The following is a 14,359-nucleotide window of genomic DNA, read 5'->3' as shown; positions in this document are numbered from 1 at the left end:
AAAAAAAAAAAAAAAAAAAAGTCCATTGTTCTCAGTTCCACTTCCAACGTCGGCCATTAAAAGACAGAGCAAGAAGGCCTCAGATACCACAAACGAGTGATATGGTACCATCATCCTACGTAAATTGTTGTCCTATTAACTAGACTTTACTATAATGTTTTATAGTGGACGGTAATCAGAAACAGCAACATAAATAAGCTGATTTATTTGTTCATAATGTTTATGAAAATACTCTAGGCAAACAAAAAAAAAAAATCTTGAAATGTGTCATATGTTTCGTTATCAACGGCGAGAATCTATATCCACAATGGATGGGGGCGCAAGTCTAACAATGAACAAGTGATGAGGAAGACGAAAAAGAGTAAAACAAGTAATCCAATCTGATGGATCGGAACGTGCGAAGATGTAGAAACATGAATCATCATGTCATCATCTCTGGCCACGTTGTGCTTAGTCTTTATATATGGTATATGGACCTTTTCATAATTCCAAATATGATTTATTAATGTGTTACGTAGAAGTCGTGTACGGACGTCGGTAGACTTTTTGATAGAAAACGAAAATTAGAAAATGTAATTAAACGTAACTCTTTGGTAGAAAACGAAAATTAGTATACTCCCTCTGTTCCAAATTAGTATACTTGGAATTTATATGGACGCAAAATGAATTATACTCCCTCTGTTCCAAATTATAAGATTTTTTAGCCATTTATTTTGTTTCATTTTCTAAGATTTTTTCAAAATTTTATGCACTTTTTAATATTAATTCAATAGTTTTTGACTATATAAATTCTGCAGTTTTTTTTTGCTATTGGTTAAATTTTGTTAAATAATAAAATATTTATTGTTTTTTTAATTTTTATGTTTTTCTAAAACTCTTATAATTTAGAACAGAGGGAATACATCATATAGTGATTTGATTTGTATAACATATTGCCATATAAATACATTATACGTGCATGTACATATATTTCAATACATCATGCTCATGCATACATGCTTCACCCAATGCATGCTTCACCCAAACGATATACATGCACGTATTTATATGGTAATATGTTTTACAAGCAGCATGTATGATGTATGCATGACATCGTGAGCATGACGTATTGATGCACAAATCTACTTAATTGTTAGCTAGACAGTATTGGTGAACTTAATTGTTAGCTAGACAGTATTGATGCACAAATCTACTTAATTTTTTTTTCATCAGCTATCTTGCAATTGCTTTGTCAACTTCAATATGTTTACCTACTTAATTGCCTAGATCTGTTCAAACCGGTCCGACGGACACAAATCACGGCAGTTACAACGGCCGACGACTCACTTCAGCCCTCCGCAACCAGTGGCGGAACTACGGAAGGAAGAGGGGTGTCAACTAACACTCATAAAATTTATGAAATTTTTACTCTAGGCTTGTATATATCTATATATAATAGCAAACTCACTTTTGGGGATCAACTTTAATCTAACGGATGAGATTGTTTCTATTATCTCATCTAACGGTTTAAAATTATTAATGATCCCAATAGTTGCAAATTTTTTTTTTCCAATAATCGTGTTTCTTCGTCGTACCCCCATCTTTTAAAAATCGCACCTATTAAACCCTTTGTTAATGATCTCAAAAGTTGCAATGTTTCAGTCCAACAATTGTGTTTCTTCGTTGCACCCCCAACTTTCCATGTTGGCACCCGTTAATTTTCACACCTTTTTGTTTTACACCTGTTTGTTTATATAAAGTTGCAACGTTTTGATCCAACAATTGTGTTTCTTCGTCGTACCCCTAGCTTTCAATGATTGCACTTGTTAGTTTTCACACATTTTTGTTTCACACTTCTTTGTTTTCACACTCTTTGTTTTTATATATATACATATTTTTATGGACTTTGAAAAGAGTTTTTGTTCTTTGAATATTATTAATGATCTCACCCTTTGTTAATGATCTCAAAGTTGCAAAGTTTTGGTCCAACAGTTGTGTTTCTTCGTTGCACCCCCAACTTTTCATGTTGGCACCTGTTAGTTTTAATACCTGTTTGTTTTATACCTCTTTGTTTATATAAAGTTGCAATGTTTTGATCCAACAATTGTGTTTATTCGTTGTACCCCTAGCTTTCAATGGTTACACTTGTTAGTTTTCGCACATTTTTGTTTCACACTTTTTTGTTTCACACTCTTTGTTTTTATATATATACTGATTTTTACGGACTTTAAAAAGAGTTTTTGTTCTTTGAGTATGATTAATGATCTCATCCTTTGTTAATGATCTCAAAAGTTGCAAAGTTTCGGTCCAACAATTGTGTTTCTTCGTTGCACCTACATCTTTCTATGTTGGCATCCGTTAGTTTTCACACCTTTTTATTTTACACCTCTTTAATTTGTTTATATAAAGTTGCAATGTTTTGATCCAACAATTGTGTTTCTTCGTCGTACCCCTAGCTTTCAATGGTTGCACTTGTTAGTTTTTGCACATTTTTGTTTCACACCTTTGTTTCACACCTTTTTGTTTTTATATATATACAGATTTTTATGGATTTTGAAAAGAATTTTTATTATTTAAGTATTATTAATGATCTCACCCTTTGTTAATGATCTCAAAAATTTCAAAGACTCGATCCAACAATTGTGTTTCTTCGTCGTACCCCCAACTTTCCATGTAGGCACCCGTTAGTTTTCACACCTTTTTATCTTACACCTCTTTGTTTATACAAAGTTGCAGTGTTTTGATCCAACAATTGTGTTTCTTCGTCGTACCCCTTGATTTCAATGTTTGCACTTGTTAGTTTTTGCATCTTTTTGCTTCACACCTTTTTGTTTCACACGTCTTTATTTTCATATATTTGCATCTTTTCATCGTACCCCCATCTTCAAAAATTGCACCTATTAATTGTTTTCACATTTTTTTTCACCCCTCTATGTTTTACACCATTATATTTTACAAAGACCCCTCTATGTTTTACACCATTATATTTTACACCTCTTTGTTTATTATGTATAAATTTTTATGGAATACAAAAACAAGTTTCGAATTTATTGTTTTCTGAGTATTTTTAAACTTACAAGTTAATAAATAAAATCATAGATTTATATGTTTATATTTTATAGCAAACTCACTTTTAGGGGTCAATTTAAATATGACGGATGATATTGTTTTTATTATCTCATCTAACTGTTTAGATTTGTTAATGATCTTAAAAGTTGCAATATTTTGATACAACAATTGTGTTTCTTCGTCATACTCCCAACTTTCAATGTTCACATTTGTTAGTTTTTGCACATTTTTGTTTCACACCTCTTTAAAATATAAGATGTTTTGAGTAAAACACACAGATTAAGAAATGACCACTTTAAAAAAGTTTAACCAATCACAAACAAGACTGCATAATAGAAAGTATTAAATTAATCTAAAAGTTACATAGAAACTTGAAAACATCCTATATTATAAAACAAAAAAATTTCTCTAAACATCCTATATTATGAAACGGAGGGAGTATATATTTATGGACCTTGAAAAGAGTTTTTGTTATCTGACTATTGTTTAATACCTCCAAATTTAAAAATTCTAGAGTATTATTTTCTTTCAATTTATTAATCAACATTAATTCACTCATCTTTGTTAAAAATTTTGAATTGTTTTATTTATTGATTCATTCATCTAACTTTTGTTTGGTGTCGTTTTCCATCTAACTGTATTGATCATCTCTTTCAAGTATTAATTTAAGTAATTAATTGTGATTTCTAATTTTTCATAGATTTATCTTTTTAGTCAATTTGGTTGGTTGCAGTTGCAACTATGAGCTCTTTCTTCCTGAGTCTCTTATTATTTTTTTTATAAATTTTGATAGAATAATGATTTAAATTTATTCTATGTGAATATCTTTCAAAATTGATTATCTGAGTATAATTCAGTAAACCTAGATTTATATATCTTTAAGTTTATTCTCTTATTGTCACTGAATCGATTTTTTATTTATATATATATATATATAACAAATTTTTTATTTAACTAATTTGGTTAATTCATCTTAGTCATGATTTATGACTTTTATATTATACAGTTAAAAATTTACCAAAAAACTTTCACTCAGAAATGTGAAATTAACAATGTTAATCATTTCAAATTTTCACTTTCCCGTGCGGTAACGCACGGACCGACATCCTAGTATTACATAATGGCAAATTTGGTTTGTTTTTAGTGATTTGACACCCATATCTCTGGTTCTACTACCTTTTTGATCCCTTTTTTATTTTTCTACTAATTTTGTTTGTGTTTATATTATCTCTTAATTTTTTAATAAAAATTTCATAATTTATACATATTAGCAATATTTGATCCCCATAATCCATTATTCAGTTCTGCCGCTGTCCGCAATCAAATCCTGCAACAGTCATCTAACATTAAAAAAACCTACCGTTCACCATCGAGATGAACAACGTTACCACCACCTCTCCTTCGCTGACTTCCACCATAGCCATAGAGTCATGCTTGATGACAAATATTATAGAATAGATAGTTATTGAGTTGTGTCACGTAAAATCAAGGCATACATATATATATATATAAAGTGATTAGTTTTGACATATTGCTAACACAATATAATGTAAACTTTCCTAAACATATAAGGAAATAGCTTGTACAATAAGTCAATAAGTAATATCAAGATATAGAATATTATTTGGATTGGGCTTTACTTCATTTTACTTGGTCCACAAGATACACATACTTGACGAGTGAACCACGAGATCCAAATCCAATGTTAATCCCTCTAACTGGCTAACTAACAGGCTTTGTGTGATAGGAATAGCCTAATACATATTAGACGAATCAAACTCGAACACAAGGTGGCAAGATTTTGAAGCTCTGACTACAACATCCAAATCTTATTTACTTTTCTTCAAATCTGAATCAAACCGAATCTGATCGGTTCACTCATTACTAAAATAAAGACCGAATCTGAGCCGAAGATGTTACTGCGTATTGGGCTATTGGCTGATGGGGTTCGCGAAGGACAACGTTAGCGAGAGCTATAAAGTTCCAAGTGGTGGTGAGGATATTCAAGCCCTGTTAGTTTGGTCATTTTGCATCTCCACCCAAATGATCTATCCAAGTGAAACATCTAAGTGATGTATTTGAAGGCCAAATGACCTAACAAACAAAACCAAAAAATAGATCATCTAGATAATGCGTTTGAATGAAAATATATTTGTTTGACTTATTTTCATTTTCATCTATATGAATTTGATAAGAAAAATAACTAAAATACCCATGTTTTAATATAATTTTTAATAAATTCATTTAAACCATATTAATTACAGGTATTGATCTGAAATATATTTACAACTAAATAATTTATAAATTATTATTTTTGACATTTACAAATTTTACTTTCATGAAATAATTTTTTCGGTTTTAAACAAAAATATGATATTGCAGTTTTGGTGAGAAAACATGATTTTAATTTTGACGGAAAATAGATTTTGCAGGTTGGACAAAACAAAATACAGTATGTTATTTTGCAAGGTAATAGTAAAAATATCATTTATAATATAATAAAGGTATATTGGTTATTTGTTATTTTTAGATAAATCATTTTCATCCAAATGGTCTAACTATATGTATTGTGTACGGTCAGTTCAGTACAAGGTTCCAGTACAAGGTTCTGATTAATGGTCAGGCTCATGGATCCATTACGCCTTGTCGGGGGCTGCGTCAAGGGGATCCTTTGTCGCCCTACCTTTTTATTCTTTGTACAGAGGTGCTTATCGCCCATTTTTGTAAGGCAGAGCGGCTAAAACTTATTACTGGGATTAAGGTTTCGACTGCTAGTCCTGCCATATCACATCTGTTATTTGCGGATGACAGTCTTTTCTTCTGTCGGGCTACGAAGGAGCAATGCGAGGTGGTCTTAGGAATTCTAAAGCAATATGAAAGGGTCTCGGGTCAACAAATTAATTTTCAAAAGTCCTCGGTCCAGTTTGGGCATACGGTGGACCACGATCGTCGGGAGGAGTTGAAAGGGGTTCTAGGAATTACAAAGTTGGGTGGTATGGGATCTTATTTAGGTATTCCGGAAAGTCTGGGTGGTGCGAAGACAAAAATCTTTTCCTTTGTACAAGATAGGTTACAGGCTAGGGCCAGTGGGTGGCCGGCTAGACTTTTGTCCAAAGGCGGGAAAGAGGTAATGGTCAAGTCGGTTGCTACAGCGGTTCCTACTTTTGTCATGTCCTGCTTTCGGTTGCCTAAGACGGTTACGAGGAAATTGACTAGTGCTATTTCTAATTTTTGGTGGAGCTCGTCTGGACAGTCACGAGGGTTACACTGGGTGGCGTGGGACAAACTTTGCCATGGTAAAGACGCAGGAGGTTTGGGTTTTCGTTGTTTGGATGATTATAATACTGCCTTGCTGGCAAAACAGCTTTGGCGGCTGATTACAGTTCCAGATTCACTTTTTGCCCGGGTTTTTAAGGGACGCTACTATCGTCATTCAGATCCTTTGGATCCAATTAAATCTTACTCTCCTTCCTATGGGTGGCGGAGTATGATTTCTGCTCGCTCTCTGGTTAACAAAGGACTCATTAAACGGGTAGGATCTGGCGCCTCCATCTCGGTATGGACGGATCCATGGATCCCTGCTCAATTCCCGAGACCAGCACTAAGCACAGGGACACCTTCGGACCCTTTGCTTCGAGTTACCAATTTTATTGACAGGAGTTCTAACTCCTGGGATATGGCTCAGCTTACGGCAACTTTTGTTCCGGAAGATGTAGCTATAATTTCTGCCTTGCCGTTGCGACAACCGGATTCTCCGGATCTTCTAGGATGGCATTTTACCAAGTGTGGTAAATATTCGGTAAAGTCGGGATATCATACTCTTCGCTCAGATACAAAACTTCCATCTGAACCGAAGGTATTTGGACCAGATATCGTACCTCTTCAGGCCTTTGTATGGAAAATCAGATGCCCACCAAAGCTACGTCACTTCATGTGGCAAGTGCTTTCCGGTTGTATAGCTGTTACGGCAAACCTTAGCAAACGTGGTTTGAGTTGTGATGCTCTGTGTGGTCTTTGTGGAATTCAGGAGGAGACGATTAATCATACTCTTTTTGAATGTCCGCCAGCTAGACAAGTCTGGGCCTTGTCGACCTTCCCGACAGCTCCAGAATTTTTTCCTTCCGGGTCTGTTTTCACAAATATGGATTATCTCTTTTGGCGTTTCACCGAAATACCGAACTATGATTGTTTCCCTTGGCTCTTGTGGTATATATGGAAAGCGCGTAATGATAAACTCTTTAGTAATCTGGATTCTAATCCCCTAGCCATTTTACGGTTGGCGGAAGATGAGGCGCGTGCGTGGGCTTTAGCTCAAGTGGATGAACTGGTATCAATCCCGGATGTTCCCGCCCCCCTACGGCAACAGGACCGGGGAGGATCAGGGGTCCCAAGATCCCTATCCAATTATATTTGTTTTGTAGATGGCTCTTGGAAAGCAACAGATCGTTTTGCGGGTAGAGGATGGTTTTGTACATCGCCTTGGGGTGAATCCCCAACTATGGGTGCTGCCAATCATCGTCGTAGTCTCTCTCCTCTTCATGCTGAGATCGAGGCCCTTGTTTGGGCCATGCGTTGTATGATTGGAGCGGACAATCACTCTGTTGTTTTTCTTACCGACTGCTCCGACTTAGTGAAGATGGTGTCTTCGCCTTCCGAGTGGCCAGCCTTTCTGCCTTATTTGGAGGACATACAGACGGATAAGGAGGAGTTCGTTTCTTTCTCTTTGGCCTACATTCCTCGCTCTCAGAATGGTAAAGCGGACAGTCTTGCGCGACGCGTTCGTACATTGCCGCATCTAGTTACCTTTGTAAATAATATTCCAACAATTTGGCTCACCTGAGCTAATCTTGTTCTCTGTTGTCAAAAAAAAAAAAAAAGAGTTTTAAAATTTTCCCTACAATTTAAAAACTCATTCAGATTATCTATCTGGATGATGCTCATTTTTAGAAAAAACATACAACATTTGGATTTTTCATTTAGATGGACCATTTGAATGAGCCAACGAATAGGGCTTCCCTTTCGTTATCTTCCCTCAAGACCGCCTACACTATCCATCACAGATCAGCTTGTGAACCTTGATGACACAGTGAGACGTGAGTCCATTTTAAGCTTTGGACACTAGAGATATGGACCATGGCAGGAAGAGAGATGGAACATGACTAACTCATACTTTTACCCGGTAAATATGAACCATCGATCGTTTGTGAATTGCAGGCCAGTGGCAGACTCTAGCCAAGTGAACCTGGATATCCAAAGTTTTCAGATGGATCCAAGTGCATACCCCAACTATATTATTACTTACAACGAGTTTTGCGTCTCTTGTAATCTTTCCCCACTATTGCGTCTCAGTTTGGTTTTGATTTTCCTACTTTCTTTAATTCCTGAAACATGTTTTTGCGTCTTGGTGTTCACTATATCCTCTAAAACCTTTCCTAATTTAGTATCATTTTCTCTAACAATACAATCCCTCGTTTAACTACCCAAGATGGTATCATCATTCATACAGATAAGACAAAACTAAGAAAAAAATTTCAATACTTGTTGGATATGGACTTTGCCCCATATGCCAACTCGGCCCAACAAAGACTCACCAGAGATAGCAGGAAATGGGCCAACTTCGGAGGACAATCTCGAGATTTCACGCAGAAAACCCTAGAGTGCCCTAACTCTATATTCGCTTATAAATAGTTCGAGACATCTATTGAAAAGGGGATCCTGACCCTGGGGAAATACCCAGAGAGCAATATTTTGCGTCTAAAACTATTATCGTCTTTTGTGTAATTCTTTTCAGCTTCCAAGCTCGTCATTATTCGCTTGTTAGTTCTCCTGTGAACTGACGAGCTCAATCTCGACTCGTGTTTGTGACGACCTCACGTTTTTATCGTTAATAAAAGAATCAGCTTCACTCTTTCCCCAAAAAATCTTTATTTACTTAGTGTTGTGAAATCCCCGGTACAAACAATTGGCGCCCACCGTGGGGCAAGAGTAGAGCGCTTCTTTTGACAAATCAAGACCGACAGTCCTCACTTCCTCGAAGTTTCAAGACTCATGACAAACCCCAGCGAAGACCTCAACAAAGCAACGGAGCAGCGATGGGGGCGAACGAGAACACGAACTGTCCCTCCGCCGAGCTCCCTGCCGAGCACTACAAGAAAACATGGAATTGCCGACTGCAAGTTGCGACCTAAAACACAGTCGCTAAATTTAGCGACTGAATTGCTATTGTTTTGCTACTCAATGGCTACTAAAATAAAACAGTCGCCTAATAGATGCTAATTCGAGACTGATGCATAATGTCGCAGTGTAGTCGCCAATTTGCGACTAGTTTGGAGACCAATTTGACAGTCGCCAAACATTGCGACTAAACAGCGACTCTTTAGCGACTGTTTTATTTAATTTGGGCTTTAAACCAAATTTGGGCCCTAACAAAACGGCTCAAACCCAAATCATTTCTCCTCTTTCCCGAGAAAACTCTAATCCCTCAAATCTCTTCTCAATCGTTTCTCTTCTTCTTTCGTTTATTCCTCAAAACCCTAATCCCTCACATCCCCAACTCAATCAAGAAACGCCATAGTCCTTCCTTGTATCTCAATTTCTCTCAATCGTACTACTTCCTCCAGACCCAGATCCAAAACCCTATTCCTCATCATTCCCCTCGTCGCTTTCTTTCTACTATGCCTTCAAGCTATAACGCTGCCGTGTCTATTGCCATTGATGTCTCCTTTTATCTCACACGATTCCAGTTTCGGGTTACTAACAGAGATGGGCTTGTGATTCTTTCTAAAATTGCAAAGAGTTCAGGTTAAAGTTTCAAACTTTCTTCTAGCTTCACTTTACATATTTCATGTTCAACTATCTGAAGATGTCTCTAAGTTTAGGTTTGGTTCTCGGCTGAGCTCAAAGTGTTTCTTGCTAGATGTCTTTTTTAAAGCTAATGAAGTTTTCCAAAGGTTTTATTTATAGTTGGCTAGATGACTCTAATTTTTTTTATTCACCTATTGTTTCTTGTGCTTCTCTCTACGCTGCTAGATTTGTTTGGTTTCGCCAGAATCTCAAGTTTTGAATTAAGACTTGAGCGTTGGTCTGCAAAGAAGGGAAGCAAGAGAATCATCACTGTTGTGTCGTTCCCTAATTTCTATTTCAGAATTAGTAAAATTTGCTTGAAATTGGAGAACTATAACAGAAGAATTTTACTTCTTGGTTTGCAGGTGTAGTCGACAGCAGGTTAGTCCATATATCCAATACCGTTGATATCTTGCAGGTGTTCTTTACTGAGCTGGATCATGAGGAAGAAGAAAAATTGTCAAGGACTGGTTAGTTATTCGTCTTTACACATAAATAAACAAATGTTCTGGAGATTGAAAAAGTAAAGAACCTTTGATTCATGTTTTAACCTCCGCTGTTTGCAGGAACGAAGGTAAATTGTTGTAAGAAGTGCAGTTTGTCTATGTTCTCGATGAACACTTGCTGGACATGCTCGAAAATGAGTTTGATGTTGGTGCTTACAAGGTATATTCACTTGGATTTTAATGTTTTAGTATTATAAAGGGTTGAATCTTTATTTTTCAATAACTCTTGTGTTTTTCTGTTATGGACTATTCAACATGACTTGAGCTATTCAATAACTCTTGTGTTTTTCTAGTGCTAACAAAACTCATATTTTTTGTAGTGGTGGGTCTCATGTTATATCATTGTTTGCAGTAAAGTTCAGCATCAAGTCCCTTAGGATTCTGGAGCTTGTTATTGAAGTTCCAGAGACAGCAACTGTAGGCTTACTGAAGGTGCGTGATTAATTTGTCTTTTCCTGTCCGTCTCTTTAGATGTTTTGGTTCTGCTGTGTGCAATGATCAATGTTATTTCATAACATTAGTCATGATACTTAATACTTTTGGTTTCAGAGGACGGTGAAAGAGGCTGTTACTGCTTTACTCGGTGGTGGAAAACGTATTGGGGTGTTAGTCCAAAGGAAGAAGGTTAGAGATGACAGCCAGCAGATGTACCTCTTTGCTCTGAAACTCCTGTTGTTTCTATGCCAACCGATTCCACTTCCTGTACCTCTTTGCTCTGAAACTTACAAAAAATTTTGTAATGATTGTTTGGATGTTTTCTACAACTATGATGTTGGATGTAAAATTAAACTTATGTGTTTGTTTAATTTCATGTTTGTTATGTTTTAGTTATAGTTTTCATAATCAGTTTTGGTATTACAAAATCAAATAATTTGTTTTTACCAGAATTTTTTAAAAAACATGATAATTAAACAGTCGTAAAACAGTCACCGAAACGTACACAAAACAGTAACCAAAACAGTCGCAAATGAGTAACCAGATCAGTCGCTAAAGCGTTGCAAATTCAGTCGCAACTTTAGCGACTGTTTGGCTAGGGAAGAACGACAACACTTATCAGTCGCCAATTAGTAGCTCCGTGTCGACTGTTTGGCGACTGATTATTTTAGCGACGCAGTGTTTAGCGACTACGTATTTCAGTCGCCAATCAGTCGTAACTAAGTAGTTTGCGACTGTTTAGTGACTGTTTTTGTAGTCGGCAAATCCATGTTTTCTTGTAGTGTGAAGATCGATCGCAAGAGATCCGGACAAAGATTTGACCAATCATGATTTTCAGACATTGTCGTGTCGTCCCACGTAAAAGAAAAAGAATTCATATGAATGTAAAATAATTTAGGGTTTAGTTTGGAGATACGAGAGAACTATTAGAGGATAAACATAACAAATTCTATGTTATTAAATCATAGATTTTAAAGAATCCTAAGAAATTTAACGNTACGTATTTCAGTCGCCAATCAGTCGTAACTAAGTAGTTTGCGACTGTTTAGTGACTGTTTTTGTAGTCGGCAAATCCATGTTTGCTATACCGAGCACAATCTCTCCATCAGTGCCTGACGCGCCTTCCGAGCCTCTCGTAGCTGCACACGCTGAAGCCGGTCCTACCGTAACCCCAGCTGGTCACCGACGCTGCCGCTCTCCTCACCACCACTCTCACCAACGCTGCCACTCTCCCACCTCCACCTTCCGCGACGACAACAGTCGAGGGCGCTACTCTGAACAACACAACCTCTACACCAGCGCCCGATACGCCATCAGAACCTCTTGTTGCCACACATGCCCAGCATCTCCAAACCGTGGCTCTAGTTTTCACTGACGGTGCCGCCCTCTCAGCTCCCTTGCTTGCTGGACACAGAAACAAGCTCGACGATCTGATGCAGACTATCATGGACATACTCGTTAGCCAGGACAGGCGAACAACCGAGCGACTTGACACACTCACTACAACATAAGAAGCATCACAAGATCAAATCAACACGCTCTAGCGACTTAACACACAAGCGTCGACATGCAAGTGACCCTGCCGACCAGGACACGCTGCCACACCAACTTCCGCCAATCAAAGAACGCTAGTAGAGCCACAGATACCGATCGAAGTTCATCATCGTAGGGGTCTGTCGACGACAACACTACGGTGACATGCTCAATGATCATCGTAAAAAAAAAAAAAAAAAAAAAGCTNAAAGCTTACCATAATCAAATCAACTCACTCCAACAGTAGAGGAACAAGCACCGACACACCATCGACTTTGGGAGCTCTCAGAGCGCCCATTCTTCCTCCAGTAACAGCCATTGGTGATGTAGTAGGCCTCTCGTTAGCCAAAGAAAGATCCATGAAACCACCACTTTTCACCAAACTCAAGAATATCGTCAAAATCACGATCGTCGGTCAAACCCTCGATGGTGAAACCAAAATCTCCACTCTTCCCCAATATCAATATCGATACCGTCGAAAGCATCACCGTGAGAAGTGCCGACCACATGAGAGGTGTCGCCAAGCTCGCGACAACCAAACCCGACATCAACGCTCAGCTCCACATCCCCTTGATCAGTCTCAAACCTAGCCGGATCCAAATTGGCAGATTCTCGGTCGCTCCACCCTCCGATTAACAAAGCATCACCACGGGCGGCCTCGCAAGAGATACCGAGCATCACCATGAGCGGCCTCGCAAGAGATGTTGATCTCACGAAACGTACCAATCTCACGAGAGGTGCCGATCTTGCGATGACCATAACCAGCGTTGTTGCTTTCACTCTCGGCCTCACCATCCTGTTGCCTATCTCACCTCCTGGTCGCAAAGCCGACCTTTACCTCGCTCTCAGCCAAGCGAGAATCACACTCATTATACCGACCTCCACTCTCGCTCCTATGAGCCATCTCCACCCAACGAACCTCGAGACCAACCTCGAGAGCAGTCGCCGCCCAAGCCGAAATTGGCGCTAACCTCATGATGGCCATCCTCGCCGACAGAAACAAGATCCGTGTGCAGGCCGCGCCGACCCCCGCTGCAGTGTTCTCTCCGCCCTCGTCGCCCTATGCCGACCTTGGATTTGTTTCTTATGATGCCGACCTCAAAGTCTCTGCGCGCGCGGGCTGAACCAGGACGACCGCCGACCACCATCAGGTCATCTTGATCGACGGTCAACGGAATCTCCTACCGACCGACTATCGGCAAAGAAGCGAGGAGCGGCGGCTAGATTTTGTTCTTTGGAGACTAAAAAAAAAAAGAGAAGCACAAACACAAAAGTAAAAGGAATAAAGAGAGGGGTCGAACCTATGACCTCTCTCGCTCACATCGCCCAATATACCTCCAATATACTTGTATAGCCAGCCTCGCCACCTCCAATTAAGAGCCGACCTTGGATTTCACCATAACGGTTAGACAAGTGCCGACATAGATTGGAGATATGCCGCCCACACAGGGACGACCTCTAGGGCACCGTACAACGTCCCGCCGACCTCCATTGGCCGACCCCCTCACCCATAGTGCCAATTTTGCCAACTCTGACGCACAAACGCTTACCCTCACTAGTCAATCCCCCCTCCTTGCTCGAAAGACCGATCTCAATCCTGATCGCGCGAGACCCCAACTCGCGCCGCCCTCCTACCTTAGAGGTGTTGACCTCAATCGCCAGCCGATCTGCATTTTCGTCACCGCCACACAACCAAGTACCGGACATGTGCCGATCAAAATTAGGCGATTTGCCAACCTCAACTAATGATTTACCGACCATATGTGCATCGCCTCCGATCCGACGACTTGTGACGGCGACACCCTCGGTCGCGCCTCCCTCGCCTTCGCCACCTTCACGTAGATTAACAGGACCCAGATCTGCGAAGTCTCCGTCAAACCACCCTCCAGCTTGTCTAACACCAGCACGGGCAACCTCGCGGGAAGTCTAGCCAAGCTCGCGGCAACTAAACCCAGCCTGCCGACCTCTCAACAAGTCTTTCAATAGCGGCGACA

The sequence above is a fragment of the Camelina sativa genome, chromosome 9, assembly GCF_000633955.1.
Source record: "Camelina sativa cultivar DH55 chromosome 9, Cs, whole genome shotgun sequence".
In the NCBI taxonomy this organism is placed as follows: Eukaryota; Viridiplantae; Streptophyta; class Magnoliopsida; order Brassicales; family Brassicaceae; genus Camelina; species Camelina sativa.
This window is presented reverse-complemented; position numbering follows the sequence as displayed.